Raw genomic sequence first — 16,196 nt, forward strand, 5'->3', positions numbered from 1 at the left:
AAATGAAAGGCCAATTTCGATTCAGGTTGCACCTCTAGTAGAAGTGATGTAGAAAAAAACTAATATGAATGCCTTAACATTCCCTTTAATTGTGAGGTTGAGAAAGATTGTTCCATACGTAAAAAGAGTCTTGATAAAAACATGACCTACACTTACAAAAGAAGGGTATATCTTTTAGGAGCTCAATGTTAAATGAATCACCACAATTTTGATACATGATATTCCGTACAATAAATTTACCCTACTACCGCAAGCCTCCGCAACAAAGAGTACGATTCAAGTATGCACTTATGCAGCATTCACTTTCAGAGTTTCGGCTAATGATTGCTATTACTTGCATAGCTACGTCTTATATTATTTGATACTACATCCGTTTTTTATTAGTTGACACGTTTTGAGTTTAACACTATTCACACTCCCTTTGACCGTGTCTTGTGCTTTATACGTAATGAAAAATATAATCATGTGGAATCTTGTTAGAATTTTTGCTTATCGGTAATTAAAGATATTCATGGTTGAATTTATGCATCGGTAAACGTAATTAAAGAAACGTGTCAACTAAAAAGAAATAGGAGAAGTATTAATTATGATCTGACCATGGTTTTCTCAGTCTAATTTGTCGTACAATTTCTCATATTGTATTGCCTCACCACCCGTACTTGTCATCCTCACAAGGATTTACTTCACGACTAAACTTTAGTGTCATATATATTTAGTTAGTTAAATGTGATGCAATGCTTGAATAATTCAATTGTTGGGTAACCGTGTATGTATTTTGATGCAATGCTTGATAATTCTTCACGACTATAAACTTTAGTGTCATATACATTTAGTCAAATGTGATGCAATGCTTAAATCAAATAATTCAATTGCTGTTTGTTGTATTTTGCAATTAGTTATTACTTATATTCGATCACATGGGATAATTGAGAACTTAATTATCCTTGAACAATAACTCAAATGTCTTGAATTAACACTTTTATCTGAAAACATAAAAGCCCTTTAGGCTTGAAATGTATGTGCAACATAGGCGAGAAATATCAATTGTTATTATGTGCACTCTAGTGTACCTAGAACTTTGTGCACCTCGTTTATACCTTTGAACATTTAATAATGAAAGATTACAAAAAAATGAACACTTAGTAAAAAAATATGAACACGTCACAAATGAACATAAACATCCAATTTTATATGTTCTTATTTTATAAAGAAAGTTCATATTACAAAACTATTGGATTATCACGAGTCAGACAAACTTCTTTCAAAAAATTGATATTCATTATATAGTGTTGTGTTCATATTTAAAATTTCAATATTCAATTTCAAATAATAATTGTTCAAATTCGAGTAGTGTGATGTTCATATTTATTGATGCTTTTATTATAAAATGTGTAATGATTCTATTTAAAAATTTCAAAGTTTATTTTCAAAAATTATATGTTCAATTCTAATAGTGTCATGTTCATATTTTAAATTATAATGTCCATTTTATAAAAAAAAAAGGTTCAAATACAATGTATATACGAATAAAGATACAATAAATTGTTTAAAATATGTACATTATAAATAAATGTACGTTCATTTTATATAAATATATAAATGTTCATTTGTACTAAATCTTCATATTTAATATATACATATTCAAAATTTGCGATTGTTCATATTTTTAAGTACATGTTTAAAAATATAGACGTGATACACCTTATAATTTGCGGAAAAATATTCTATTTGAAGTGATGGTGAATGAGATTTCAACTCATGGCTTTTTGTCATGCTGGCGCTATTCTATTTTAAAGGGTTAACTCAACCAAAATCATATACGGATTGTTGAAGCCTTAGACCGGTTTTTTACGCCATAACGAATCATTCATTGTCTATTCCTCAGACTTTAAAGCACTATTTGGAATCTACAAAAAGTAGGACATTTTCTCAATTCCAAGTTCTAAAGCCCACTCGCATTTTTGGGTACATTAAATTATTGGGCCGTCCCATGTTCCCTAACCTTATCTCTACATCAAAAACCAAAATAATAAGTGTCAAACACAACAACTTAACACAAGACAGCAACTCAAAAATCCTAAAACGTGTTATCTTCTAAAGCAACACGTCACAAATTCAACCCACGTGTCACTATCTCACAATTCTCATGACATCCTTTTTTTTTTTTTTTTTTGTTTGACAAAGTTCTCATGACATCCTTAAATGCTCCTATCCACCGTACTTCAAAATCAAACCAACAAAACAACGATAGAAAAAGAAAATATTCTTGTATTTATCCAAAAATAGAAAGAAAAAAGAGAGAGTAAGCTTATTTGGTAGTGAAAATGGACGCAATGAAGGAGAAGGCTTCTGACGCAGTTGCGTCAACAAAGGCAGGGGCCGAGAAGGCGAAGGCGACGGTGACGGAGAAGGTGGATCAGATGAAGGGTGATAACGCATTTGATAAGAATGCGGCTACTGCGAAGAAGGAGGCTACTAAGGGCGGAGCCGAGGTCCGTAAGCAGGGGGAACACGCTAAGAATGCGGTCGAGAGGCAGACTAACACTTAGCTGCCTCTTTTAAATCTGCTCCGTCTTAGTTACAATAGTTTCTTTTAATTTCAATTTGGTGTAGTAATATAAGTATCAAGCAAGATCCGGCCTAGTGAAAAAAATGTGTCATTGAGAATTAATTCTTACTAAGAGGCTTTTAGGGTAGGGATCTAGTCCTTACCCTTTCTTCACTTCTAAGGAGTTTTGTTCGTTAACTAGGGTCGGGTTAACCTGTGAGAGAAAAAGTTGCAGTAGTAGAATGTAATAGTTGTAGTAGGCGCATGACCACATACATGTAGATGTGTAATGCATAGTTCGAACTCTTTAAAGCTTAAATAAAATGTTTCTTTGATATTTTCAATCTCATGTTGAACACTTTTACTTGTTTTTTTGTTCCTCAATTCAAAGTAAAAAGAGTTTGATTGTGTTGAAATTTAATTTGTTTATTCATTCAATATTAAAAGAGACGAGATTGAATAACTTTTGGGGCTTGAACAAAAACAAATGTGTAGTAGGTCCAATATGTAAGGAGGAATGAATGGTAATTATATTCAAAAGTAACGTCAACTATATATACTAAGGAAAATAATAATATGCTTATGAGGGGATATTATTTAAAGGGGATATTATTTACAGCTAGCAAGGAATATATGCCTAACTAATTAGGAAGATTATAATGATAAAGTCAAAGATATTATTATATGTAAGAGATAACTAAGGAAAATATATCAATTTACTCCATTAATTGATATCTTTTCCAATATGTCCCCTCAAGACGGACGGCAATTAGATAGTCCGATCTTTGTCAAGAAAACGTCGAGCCGTGGTCGAGATAATGGTTTAGTAAGGAAATTAGCGAGCTGATCACCGGTGGAAACATTTACCACACGTTTTGTACCTGCTCACGGATGAAATAAAATGCAATTGCCAAATGCTTCATCTTTGAATGAAAAACGGGATTAGTACTAAGATAAGTGGCACTAAGATTGTCATAGTAAATCACTGGAGTGTGAGTAATCTTAACACCTAGTTCGGTGAGCAAATTTTGAACCCACATAATTTCAGCAGTGGTAGTGGCAACGAACCTATACTCAGTCTACTGAGGCTAACGAGCTAATGACTTTTGTTTCTTAGAGCACCAAGTAATAGGATTATTGCGCCCAAGGAAGACAATATGACCCATTGTTGATGTGTAGTCATCCTTATCCCCTGTCCAATACGCATCGGAAAAGGCATGCAAAGTACGTGGTGAATCACGATATATGTTAACCCCTTTATCAAGTGTATCGCTTAAGTATCTCATAAGACGTTAAGATCTAACCAATGATCCGAGGTGGGCCGATGCATAAATTAGGAGAGCTTGTTAACTGCGTATGCAACATCTGGCCGGGTGAGAGTAAGATATTGGAGACCTCCAACAGTTGCTCTATAATCCTTTGGTTCTTCTAAGACAACACCTGAGTTGGCGGTCAAATGTTGTGTGGTGACCATAGGAGTGGGTGCCGATTTGGTGTCAACCATACCCATGCGATCAAGAAGATCAATAATATATCGGTGTTGATTGAGAAATAGACCATGAGAAGAAGGCATGACCTCAACACCAATGAAGTACGAGAGTTCACCTAAATCCTTCAAGGAGAACCTGTTAGAAAAGTCTTTGAGAAACATATTTAAATTAGTAGCATTGGGTCCGGTTACAATAATGTCATCTACATACACAATAAGGTATATAGGTGTAGTAGCATGATGAAGGATAAATAATGATGTATCCGAAACACATCGTTTGAACCCTCTACCAATCAAATAATTTGCTAACTCAGTGTACCAAGCCCGTGGGACTTGTTTGAGACCATATATAGCCCTTTTGAGCCTGCAAACATGAGTTGGAAAATTAGCATCAATAAATGTAACACCCCCAAATCTCCCTCTACGGAAATACTAGTATAATACATATAATTATACCGTAGGGATAGACTTAGGCGTATTACAGCCGCGTGATTACGCAAGGCTACTCAAACTTACTAAACAAACCAATACTTTGCAGCGGAAACTTCAAAACTCTTTTTTATTAATAATAACTATAAATAGAAACCAATGTTATGAGTACTCAAAAATAGATACAAAGACCAAGATTCCTAACTTAGTGAAACCAATCCCGGGACTCCAATGCATCAATTATTGACTTCAACCTGAAAATAAGCAACACTGCTTACCATTACGGTAAACAGGGCGAACCAAAACAAATAAGAAGTACGGGTTAGCAAATTATGCTAAGTACGATAAGTGCAAGATAATTAAACTCAATTTATTTGCAAACATGCTTTTAAAATCAATTCCAATAGTTAATCCAACAATTCCAAACTCATGATTCAAAACCGATTCTCAATATTCCAATATCAATAATCAATAAAACCAATTCCAATTATTTTAAAACCAATTCCTCATAATAAACCAATAAAACCAATTCCTCTCCCAAGTGTGCACACCCCCCAAGCTAGTCTCCTTATGTAACAAGGCTATTCTTGAGGAAAGACCCGGTCATACAAAGTCCAAGGCCTTATCAATAAACCAAATCCGCATAGTGGGATTACCAACATGCTTATAAAGCATAAATAATAAATTTAATTCAATGATTCAATAAATCCTCTTTAAAATCAATAATTCAACCTTTAATAATAATAATCCAAACCCTTTTTTTTTTTTTTTTAATAAAACCAACATGCTTTCAAAATCAATCCTTTTTAAACATGAATAATAAATTAATTAATCAAAACATGTTATAAAAATCGACACTCCAATTTAATTATTAAAACCAATCTTTTAAACATATTTTCATTTCATAAACCATAATTCAAGTCAATTTAATTCAAGCAACATAAGTCATTCAAACATGTTCATTCAAATCGATCACTTTCAAGGTATCTAGCCACCTAACGTACCTTGATCCTCGTTTAGCCAAAAACACTTCAAAAGAACTCTCAAGTAGCTTGATCAAAAACACCCTACAAATAAATATAACCTTAATCAATATAAGGTTAACAAATAATCACAAATAATTAAATTAAAAACCCCAACTATATGTACATGAACCTTTTAAATTAATTTTCATAAACATCATTAAAAATCTAATTTTATATAATTAAAAATGCTCATAATAATTTTTATAAATCCCTCATAATAATAATAATAATAATAATAATAATAATAATAATAATAATAATAATAATTGAATAAGAGAAGAGAAGAAGAAAAGATAAGAAACCAAGGAAAAGAGAAGAATTGGATTTTCGTTGGAAAGAATAGGCAGAACTTGTAGAGGCTATAACTCCTTTGATATAACTCCGAATTGGGTGATTCTTGATCCTAACCTCAAGGATTTTTCGAGAGGAACAATCTTTTGTGAAACAGCAATACCCCAAAAACTGACTAGAAGTGCCCGAAAATTGGCTTTAAAGATAAACGGGATGATTTGTGTAAAAAGAAGAGAAGAAAAGAAGAGAATTGGTGTGAAGAATGTGAGAGGTATGGAGGGGTATTTATAGGTTAGCTCATGCAAGAATTATATCAAGAGAATGTGGGAAGAATTATGGCAAGTAGGGTTTAAGGGATTACTTGGAGAAGTGAATAAAAGAATTAAGGAAAGTTTTGATATTAAAGAGATTGTGTATAATTGAATATGGAAGGTATGTATGTCATGAAATATATTAAGGAAATTGGAATTACTTGGGGAATAATTAAGAAGAATGAATGGCAAGAAAATATGATGATTGGATATTAAAAAGATGGAGAATTAGAATTAAGGAAAATAGGAGATTTTGGGAGATAATTAGAAATATAATTTTACCAATTAAATTCCCCCAAAATATTTCATGAGGGCCGAAAATATGAAGCTTACCATAGCTCTAATTTTCGGATTCCTCTAGATATATTTAGGAATATTTTGCTCGGTTTTTAAGGAATAAAATAATTGTATAAATAATATATAATAATAATTAAATAATTAATAAATTAAATACCAATTATTTACCAATAAATAACCAAGAAAAATCAGATTTTCCATACATGGAAAATCTGAAAATCCTAGCTAGTTATTAGGTAATTTCGGCCATAATAATTAATTAATTAAAATATTATTTTGCTTTAATTAAAATATCCGAAATATGTAAATAATCCAGTTTTTAAAATAGGATAAATGGATAATAAATCTTATCCAAAATAATAATTTGTTTTTAAAATACTTTTGGCGCCAAAATTCAAATATCATTTTGGCTTCAAAATTTAAATAGTAAGTTGAATTACTAAAATACCCTTTTTAGAAAATAATAATTAATTAATTAATTAGGAAAATACGTATAAAAATACGGGGTATTACAATAAAGCCCGGAGGTTGGGACATATAAACCTCTTCATGTAGTGTACCCTGTAAAAACGCATTATTAATGTCGAGTTGGCAGAGATGCCAATTTTGAGAAACTGCTAAACTGAGAAGGGTGCGAATAATAGCCGGTTTAACAACCCGACTAAAAGTCTCTGTATAATCAATGCCAGGGCGTTGTTGGAAACCCTTTGCAACGAAAGGAGCTTTGTACCGTTCAATTGAACCATCCTTTTTGTATTTTATGCAGAAAACCCACTTACATTTGACAATGTTGCGTACCATATCCGGAGATGTTAGATCCCAAGTACCAAGATTATGAAGAGAATCAAATTCTTCCTCCGTAGCTTTCCTCCATAATGGGCCTTGTAAAGCTTGTTTTACAGTTTTGGGTACCTCCGGCTTAGAATGAACAGAGGTGTTGTTTACGTACTTTTTATTTTGTTTAAAAATGTTGTTTTTGGATCTCGTGATGATCCCTTGGGTTGGTTGGGTAGTTATTTGGGTATTTGAGTTTGTGTCAGGGGTAGGTGAAAGAGGTAGAGGTGGGTTTTGTAGAGGATCTATAAGTGAGGGTGTAGGATTAGATGGTAAGTGCGGTGTGGGTAGTGGGGGAATGGGTTGGGCTTGAGTTATAGAGTGGGTAGAAGAGGTGGGGCTATTTGGAGTAGTGTTGGGAAGTGGGGTAATGGATGAGTGTTGGGTAGTATCAAGTGGGCTAGAGACATGTGTAATATTGGAGTTGGTATGAGTGGAATTAGATGGAGTTAGTGTAAGTGGACTTAGGCCAGAAGAATCTTGATGATCATGCATTGGCATATGAATGGGATTTTGTAAAATAGGCAACGAGATTGAACACCAAGAGTCTGGACTTGGAGTGGTAGTAGGTGAGGGCATTTTCATAAGCTGAGAGTGGGGAAACTCATTCTCAATAAATCGAACATGGCGGGATGTAAAAACACGATTAGTAATAGGATCTAAACAATGATATGCACTCTGTGTTTTTGAGTACCCAATAAATATACAATGTCTTGATTTTAGATTTAATTTATGAGATGTGTATGGTTTTAACCATGGATAACATAAACAACCAAAACTACGCAACTTGAGATAATTGGGTGGAGACCCGAACAAACAATGATACGGGGATTTATTTGAAAGGGTTGGAGTTGGTAGCCTATTTATTAAGTAAGAAGCAGTTGAAAAAGCATAGGATCAAAATGAGAGTGGTAAGTGTGCATGAGATAAGATAGATAGTCCCGTTTCAACTATGTGACGATGACGTCGTTCGGCAAAGCCATTGTGTTCGGGAGTGTGTGGGGGTGATGTGAGATGGGATACTCCATCAATACTTAAGAAGGATTTTAGAGCTTCATATTCCCCCCCCCCCCATTGTCCAAATATAAAACCTTAATTGATTTATCAAAATATTTCTCAACCAAGGCTTTGAAACGAATAAAAACTGGTTTAGTGTCGGACTTATTATTGAGGGGATAAAACCATATATACTTGGTATAATGATCAATGAAAATGACATAGTATTTGAATCCATCAAGCGAGTGAACCGGAGAGGTCCATAAATCAGTGTAGACAATGTCAAGAGGAGAGTGAAAAACTAAAGTAGATTAAGCAAAAGGAAGTTTATGACTTTTATTGCATTGGCAAGCATTACAATTAAAGGATAAAGAACTAGAGACATTAAGATTAAAATCTGAAATAATGTGCTTAAATATAGATAAAGATGGATGGCCAAGTCTATGATGCCAATTTATTGCCGGAGTTTTGATAGTAGAGAGTGCTAAAATAGTTGATGGAGATGACCACTCATAAACTCCTTGTTTAGTTGGACCCTTCATAAGAGGTGCCCCCGTGAGTCGGTCCTTCAAAAGAAAATAATTGGATGAGAATCCTATGAGAAGATTATTGTCTAAACACAATTGGAAAATTGAAATGATATTGCGGGTCATATTCGGAGCACATAGAACATTAGAAAGATGGGTAGTTTTAGAAGAGTTAGTGGGAAGAGAAAGAGAACCTATATGAGTGATAGGCACTCCAGTTCCATTGCCTATGACAATCTCCTCATTGCCATCATATGGGTGATGAAGAGAAAGATTGGACATGTCATGTGTGACATAATGAGTAGCACCCGTGTCCAAGAGCCAAGAGGATGGTATACCATTATTAGTACCCGTGGCGACATGGGCTTGAGAAGAGGTGGAGGGTTAAAATTGGGTGGGAGAGTAGGTTTGTCAGGTGGGAATTTTTGTTGGAAACTATGACAGCGGTATAGTAAATGTCCATGAGCATGACACCATTGGCAACTCCCTTTATACCCTTATCCATTAGGCTTGTCATTGGTATGGGTTTTCTTATAGTTTTGTCCAGACTTGTTTGATGATAAGTGGGATGATTGAGAGTATCATTTGATGGTGGATGTGAGGAATGTGAGGTAAAGTGACGAGTAGTGGTAGCATGAGCTGAAGCGGGTAGCGGGGTGAGGGTTGTATTTGTACGTAAACAAACCTCTTTGATAAGCAGTTTTTCATGTAGCTCATCAAAAGAAATCAAGGTATCACGATTATTTGTTGCATCTATTACTGATTGATAGTTGGAATCTTGAAGGCCCTCGAGCACCCGTTCAATCAAATCATCCGGCTTATAAGACTCACCTAGTACAGCAAGTTGGTCGGCACAAACACGTATACCATTCATGTACTCCGTAATGCTTTGTGTTCCTTTTGTAATGGATTTCAGTTTTGCTTTGAGTAGCTTGAAATGGCCTCTAGTATGGCGAGCAAAAGTGTGTGCTAGAATGTCCCATGCCTCCTTAGTTGTTGTGGCTCTGGAGACGAGAGGAGAAATATTAGATTCAAGAGTGCCGAGAAAGGCACCGAACAACAATTTGTCTTGTCTAATCCATGTAGCATGGGCTAGGTTTGGAGAAGATACAAGATCTTTGGTAATTGTTGGTGGGGGTGCCGGGTGGAAACCGTCAAGAAATTTGAAGAGCCCATGACCAACAAGGATGGCTTCTATTTGAAGTTTCCAGGAAAGATAGTTTACATTTGTGAGTTTGAGAACATTGGTAAGGTTAACAATAATGAGAGGAGATGATGGTTCAACCTCATTTGGGATTGTATTGGAAGACATGGAAGTGTGGAGGAAAAAAAAATCAATAGTTTGAATCTTCCTGCTCTAATACCATGTAAGAAGAAATGAATGATAATTATATTCAAAAGTAACGTCAACTATATATATTACAAGCTATAGTCTAAATATGTGAAAGGAATAAACTAACTAAGGAAAATAATAATATCCTTATGAGGGGTTATTATTTACAGCTAGCAAGGAATATATGCCTAACTAATTAGGAAGATTACAATGATAAAGTCAAAGATATTATTATACGTAAAAGATAACTAAGGAAAATATATCAATTTACTCCATTAATTGATATCTTCTCCAATACAATAATCCTTGTGATTTAAGTTTTTGAAGAACTTGTTTAATTACGTTCATTTATTTTACTACTCGTTACATATTTTTATGAACAGATCAAACGCATTTTGTTAATTTATGCCACGTTTGTTTAATTTTTTATTTTATATTTATTTTATTAATAGGTTTATAACCTTTTAGAGTGATCATTTAGGGCCTGTTCACATTTACTGAACTGAACTAATTGGAGCTGAACTGAACTTATTGGAGTTGAATTAAATTTATTGGAGCTGAATTGAATTAAATTGAACTGAACTGAACTAAACTGAACTGATTGGAGCTGAATTGAACTGAATTGAATAAAGAAGAAGTGAATATTTTATGAGAGAAGGAAATTAGGAGCTGAACTGAACTGAACTGATTGGAGCTGAACTAAATTGAACTAAACTGAACTGAAAATAAGCTAAAGTGAACAGGCCCTTAATGAATATAATTAAACCAGTTGTTCACAGACTAATTGATTATTGGTGTAGTGGTGATTGGGACTACATTTGATAGGGCGTACCCGTGTTCGAACCCCCACAACGACAATTGGGAGGGGATTAAAACCTAACCACCCTGAATCCGGATCAGCCTAAAGGATGAAGCGAGTGAAACACAACCCAAAGAAAAAAAAAAAGGTTGTTTATAAACTTCAGCAACAATGACTAATTTATTGTTGGGGAAGATTACCGAATACTAAACAATCTTATCCTATATATAAAGTGATAACGCCGTTTGGGTGATATATCTCCAAATTACCCTTCTCAAGTTAAAAAATTACCTTTTTTTATTTACAATTATAATTAAAAATGAAGAATTATGTTTTAACAAAATTGTTTAATTATAGCTATCCTTTAATAACTGCTTTCATTCTTTCACATAAATTTACATTTTCAACTGTTCTCTATCTATAAAAATTGAAACGGTTGGTTTTTTATTATTTGGAAAAAAAACTCCTCCTAAATTTGCCCATTTCTAGTTTTTTTTCATCTTTCTTTCTCCTTTCTTTCTCATGCTTTTAGTAAATATTTCATCTATATTCTCAGTTTCACAACATGCTCCTAATACACATGGCTGGTGATTCTAGGTTGATGGCGGTTAATTTTTTTTTTTTCCTTCTAATTAGTTATATTGTACACACGTAGTGTATACATATTAGCTTGTATGATTAAAATAAAAAACTATTTAACCGTGATTGAGGGATTTACATCTTTTCTACTCGTTCCTGCCGAACCTTATAGATGCTACACCTATCATGGTTATCAAACATTCAAACCCTTACTGTAACACCCCAATCCTAAACAAATTAGAGAGGGATCTATTGTGACGAAATACACATCAAGGGACAACAACTGTCCTCACAGACCAACACAAGTCCTTCCGGCGCATTCTGACCTCACTCATGCGCATTTTGGAAAACTACCCAAGAGGTCACCCATCCCAAGACTACTCCCAACCAAGCACGCTTAATTGAAAAGTATCTTAACATATGAGCTTCCTAAAAGGAAGCTAGGGACTCTAGTATTACGCCTAATGACAACTGGGTAGCTAAATTATTGCATCCAGTCAAGATATGGCCAAATAGCCCCAAAATTCTCCCCCGCTGAGGGGCTGATATATGATTAATTATCCACAATCAGCTTGCGGTTGCAGGGTTGTTTTTAGGGCTGCAAATGAGCCGATACGTTTGTGAACAACTCGCGAACAAGCTCGGTCAAAGCTTGTTTATTAAGTATTGAACGAGTCCGAACAAAAATTTGAGGCTCGTTTACCTCGAACACCTTTGTACTCGGCTCGTTAATGTTCACAAACACTCGTTCATAACTCGTACATACGATCATTCATATGCTCATTTATAACTCGTTCAAGCTCAAAACAATTAATTTCACTATTTTAATTATTCGTAAAATAGTTCAATTTTAATATGAAACCAAATCAATTATAATCAATTATCGTATATAATCAAATTAGCCATGTTAATAATATCATATAAAATTAAAATATATGGAGTATTATATTTAAGAAAGTGAATAGTATATTTGCTCAAATTTTTTATTTGTAATATCAAATACTCAATTACTGCCTATCTTGTTGTTATGATGAATATCATCAAACGACTTTTCTGATTAGAGTATACTTATAGTTTTTCAAAGTTGATTAATATTAGCTTGATCGAGCTCGTTCACGTTTGAGCTCGTTCACATTAGAGCTTGTTCAAGCTCGAGCTCGAATCACAAACGAACGAGCTCAAGCCGAGCTCGAACAAGGAAAAACCTTAATGAACAAAGCTCGAACACAAAATTATGAAGCTCGTTCAAGCTCGAGCATGTTCGAACACTTGAAATCTTTATCAAGCTTAGCTCGAACAAGTAAAAACTCGACTCAGCTCGTATCGTTTGCAGCCCTAGTTGTTCTAATACTATTTGTAACACCCCGACCCCAAACAAATTAGGAAGGGGCATATTGTCACAAAATGCGCATTAAGGGCCAACAAATGCCCTCACAGACCAACACAAGTCTTTCCGGCGCATTTTGACCTCGCTCATGCTCACTTTGAAAAACTTCCTAGGAGGTCACCCATCCTAATACTACTCCCTAGTAAGCACTCTTAATTGAGATGTATCTTAGCATATGAGTTTCCTAAAAGGAAGATGCATCCTGTTGATATGAGTAATATATCAAATCTATGTATGTATAATGTTTATTAGAAAACATTAATAGGTTGTATAACATAGCATTAAGGTCTATATTGTAGGAAAACAATTAAGACTTGTTAAATACGAGTCTGGGCTGAAATCAAGAAAGAGAGTCCACTTTGCAAGTTTAAAGGAGGTTTCATCCCAAAACTGTTTGGCAATAGGAGGAGTAGCTTCTTAGCCTTATAAAGTATTTAACTCTATCTTCTATTCTCAATGTGGGACACTTGTTATTAATACTCGAAAACTAGTATTAAGAATTAAATAGTTATATATCTAATATATAAAACAAATAAAACATAATACATACCTTTATACTTGATTCAAAATGTAAAATATTATGACCCGAGCCCAACAAATCACATTGTGTTCTTAAGACAATTTTGCTCCCTCTGCGATACCCAAGGTTATTAAGCAATTGTCTCCCAGGATAGAACGGGTTTCGTTTCTTATAAAATGGTATTGTAATTATAAGAAATCAGGGAACAAACTAGATTAAAGTAACCGCAACTGTATGCATGTATATCTTGAGAGAGTAAATAAATCTAATATTCTATATTCATAAATCAGAACAGCTAATAACTATTTATAGACAAAGAAACATGAATGAAAAGATGCAAGTAATGAAAAGATATAATTATACATTATAACTAATGAATAGTTAATAATGAAATAATACAATTATCCACATTAACAATTACCAATGAAGAGTTACAATTATCCAAAAATACAATCCAATAGTCATACAAATTGTCATACGACACTATTCTACATAATTCTTCATTAATACAAAAATATTTACAACATAATTATCCAACAACACTTACATGTGTTATTTAATTTGGTAGGATATACTTCAACAAGACTTAATCACATCACATTAGTTTGATAATATGAAGATGAAAAACCAGCCTTCTCAAGTTTTTCTTGAATTTCATCAATACGCTTAGCCATTGAAGGAGTCAAGTAATTGGTCCAATCTCCAACCTCCCCTTTCCTAAAGAAAGCCTTATACTCAAACCAAGGATAAAACATTGTACTCTTATTGACATCCATATCTTTCAAGCTCTTAAGGCTACAAAGCTCTATTATCTCATCTATAACATTTTCTTTCTCCTCCTCCTCCGAAAACGGGTAACCCACAAACTTAGCTAACCTTGTCAAGTGTTCTTTTGGTTCTTTCTTTAACCCTTCATATTCCAAAAACAACACTTTTGTGGGTTTTTCTTGCTTTCTTTCCAATAACTCAATATGTGATCTTCATAGGGTCCCCATGGGATGACACCTGAACAAAACTTGTGAACATATTGTTCCATCAATTCCATATTTGGTGTAATGCCCTTACATGCTTCAAATTGTAGGTAAAAATGCAAGAGTGAAACAAAGGTGTCAAAAGGGTTTCGACAAATATAAACAATTCGACATTTTGAAGTCTTGATTGAGTCTGGGAGTGACAAATATGGCATGTGGGTAGATAATATTCGAGGTGCGGGTATTTTAGCTAAGTTTGGTAGATGTTCAGTTATTTGCATCTCTAAGTTGATTATGAGGTCATGTGGGTTTTTTGTGTTGAAAGGGTGTTGAGAAAGATTGTTGGACAATGTTTGTCGATTTACAATGGTAAATAGGAGAGATTTCAGCCATGTTGTACCAGTTTTTGGTAGGCTAGCTAAGATGATATCAGTGTCACGAGCTTTAAAGTGGGTTTTGAATGCGATTACACCCTCAAAAATATGACTTAGGCACCATAAATCTTGATAGAGGTACATTGGCCATACAAACCAACTTTCTTTTGGGAGGGAGAGTTGTAACTCTTTGATTTCGTCTTCCAAATTCTCTTGGGTATAGGTGTTTGGGGTCTCTGAGGCTGCCATCTAATAATTAAATAAAATGGGTATATGTTGACAATGGCGATAGAGTTTCGTTGCATTATATAACCGTGATTCCTTTCTCCTAAGGCTAAATAATCTTACAAATAAAGGAAGCTGCAAATGAGTTTTGTACACAAGTTGAAGCTTTGTATCTAAGTTAAAGAATGTGCAAATCCTCATCAAGATCTAAGTCAACTATTCTACTTTGAAACTTTCGCCCGTTCTCTTTTACTAGTTTGACTTTTACATTAATTATACACATCTTTGTCCATCTTCCATGATTCAAACATAAGAAAACGTAAGTCTTTTATTTTTATATATTATTATAAATTTAAATATTATTATAATGTCTAGATTTATGCATCATTGACAAGCTAAGTGTGTAATAAATATAACAAATCTATAAATATACTAAAAGCAACCGCTGACGTCATCTCTCCCGTTAACCTGTACACGTGTCGACTTATTATGAAAAATTTACCCGCCCAAAAGCGTATGGCTTATTTTAGAAAAAAAAAAATTATCATGTGATAATTTCGATACATTGTACCTAAATAAATCATTTAAAGTTACAGGAGTTAAGTATAAAACAAGGGATTCAAATGTTGCAAAATATGGGGAAAGGGGACTCAATTTATTTTATAGAGGAAAAAGGGACTGGGCTAGAACGGGCTTGAGCTATCGGTGGGTTTTAATTAATTAAGGGAAAGAATTGAGTCCCCTTGGTTAAATAATTGAGTCCCCTTAGTTAACCAATAATAAAAAAGTATATTTTTGTTTCAAAAAAAAAAAGTATACTTTTACTTTTTTTTAATAATATTTTACTTTGCAAAGAATTGAGTCCCTGCCTCTTTTTGGGAACAAAAGCAGAGCATCGTCACTTTCATTGCTCTCCTTTTGTCCTTAATGGTTTGGATGAAAGCCAAATTTGGAATTGCAACGAAATTGCGGCAAAGAGCATCAAGAGGTACGTATTTCTTCTAATTAATTGTTTTATTTGTTTGGATTTACATAATAGAGATATATTTTTAGGTTGTTCGTTTGCCAGCATAATTGGTAGGGTTTATGTACTTAGTGAAATTCATGCATTAGTACTCTTTAAAACTTTGATTATGCCTTAAATGGTGATGAATTATGGTTTTTGTTTTGTAATTCTTGTTGTGTACGATTTGGTGATATATCTTTTGCTTGTTTTGGAGTTTTAAATTTTTTAATTTTATTTTTTATCATTGTTATCAGA

General features: G+C 33.7%; 1 pseudogene; it reads right to left on the reverse strand.

The window, feature by feature from the left end:
• Nucleotides 1-13,955: 13,955 nt before the first annotated feature.
• LOC145581261 (cytosolic sulfotransferase 13 pseudogene) lies at nucleotides 13,956-14,959 on the reverse strand (annotated as a pseudogene).
• Nucleotides 14,960-16,196: the final 1,237 nt, after the last annotated feature.

This window comes from Chenopodium album, chromosome 15 (assembly GCF_948465745.1).
Source record: "Chenopodium album chromosome 15, dcCheAlbu1.1, whole genome shotgun sequence".
Lineage (NCBI taxonomy): Eukaryota > Viridiplantae > Streptophyta > Magnoliopsida > Caryophyllales > Amaranthaceae > Chenopodium > Chenopodium album.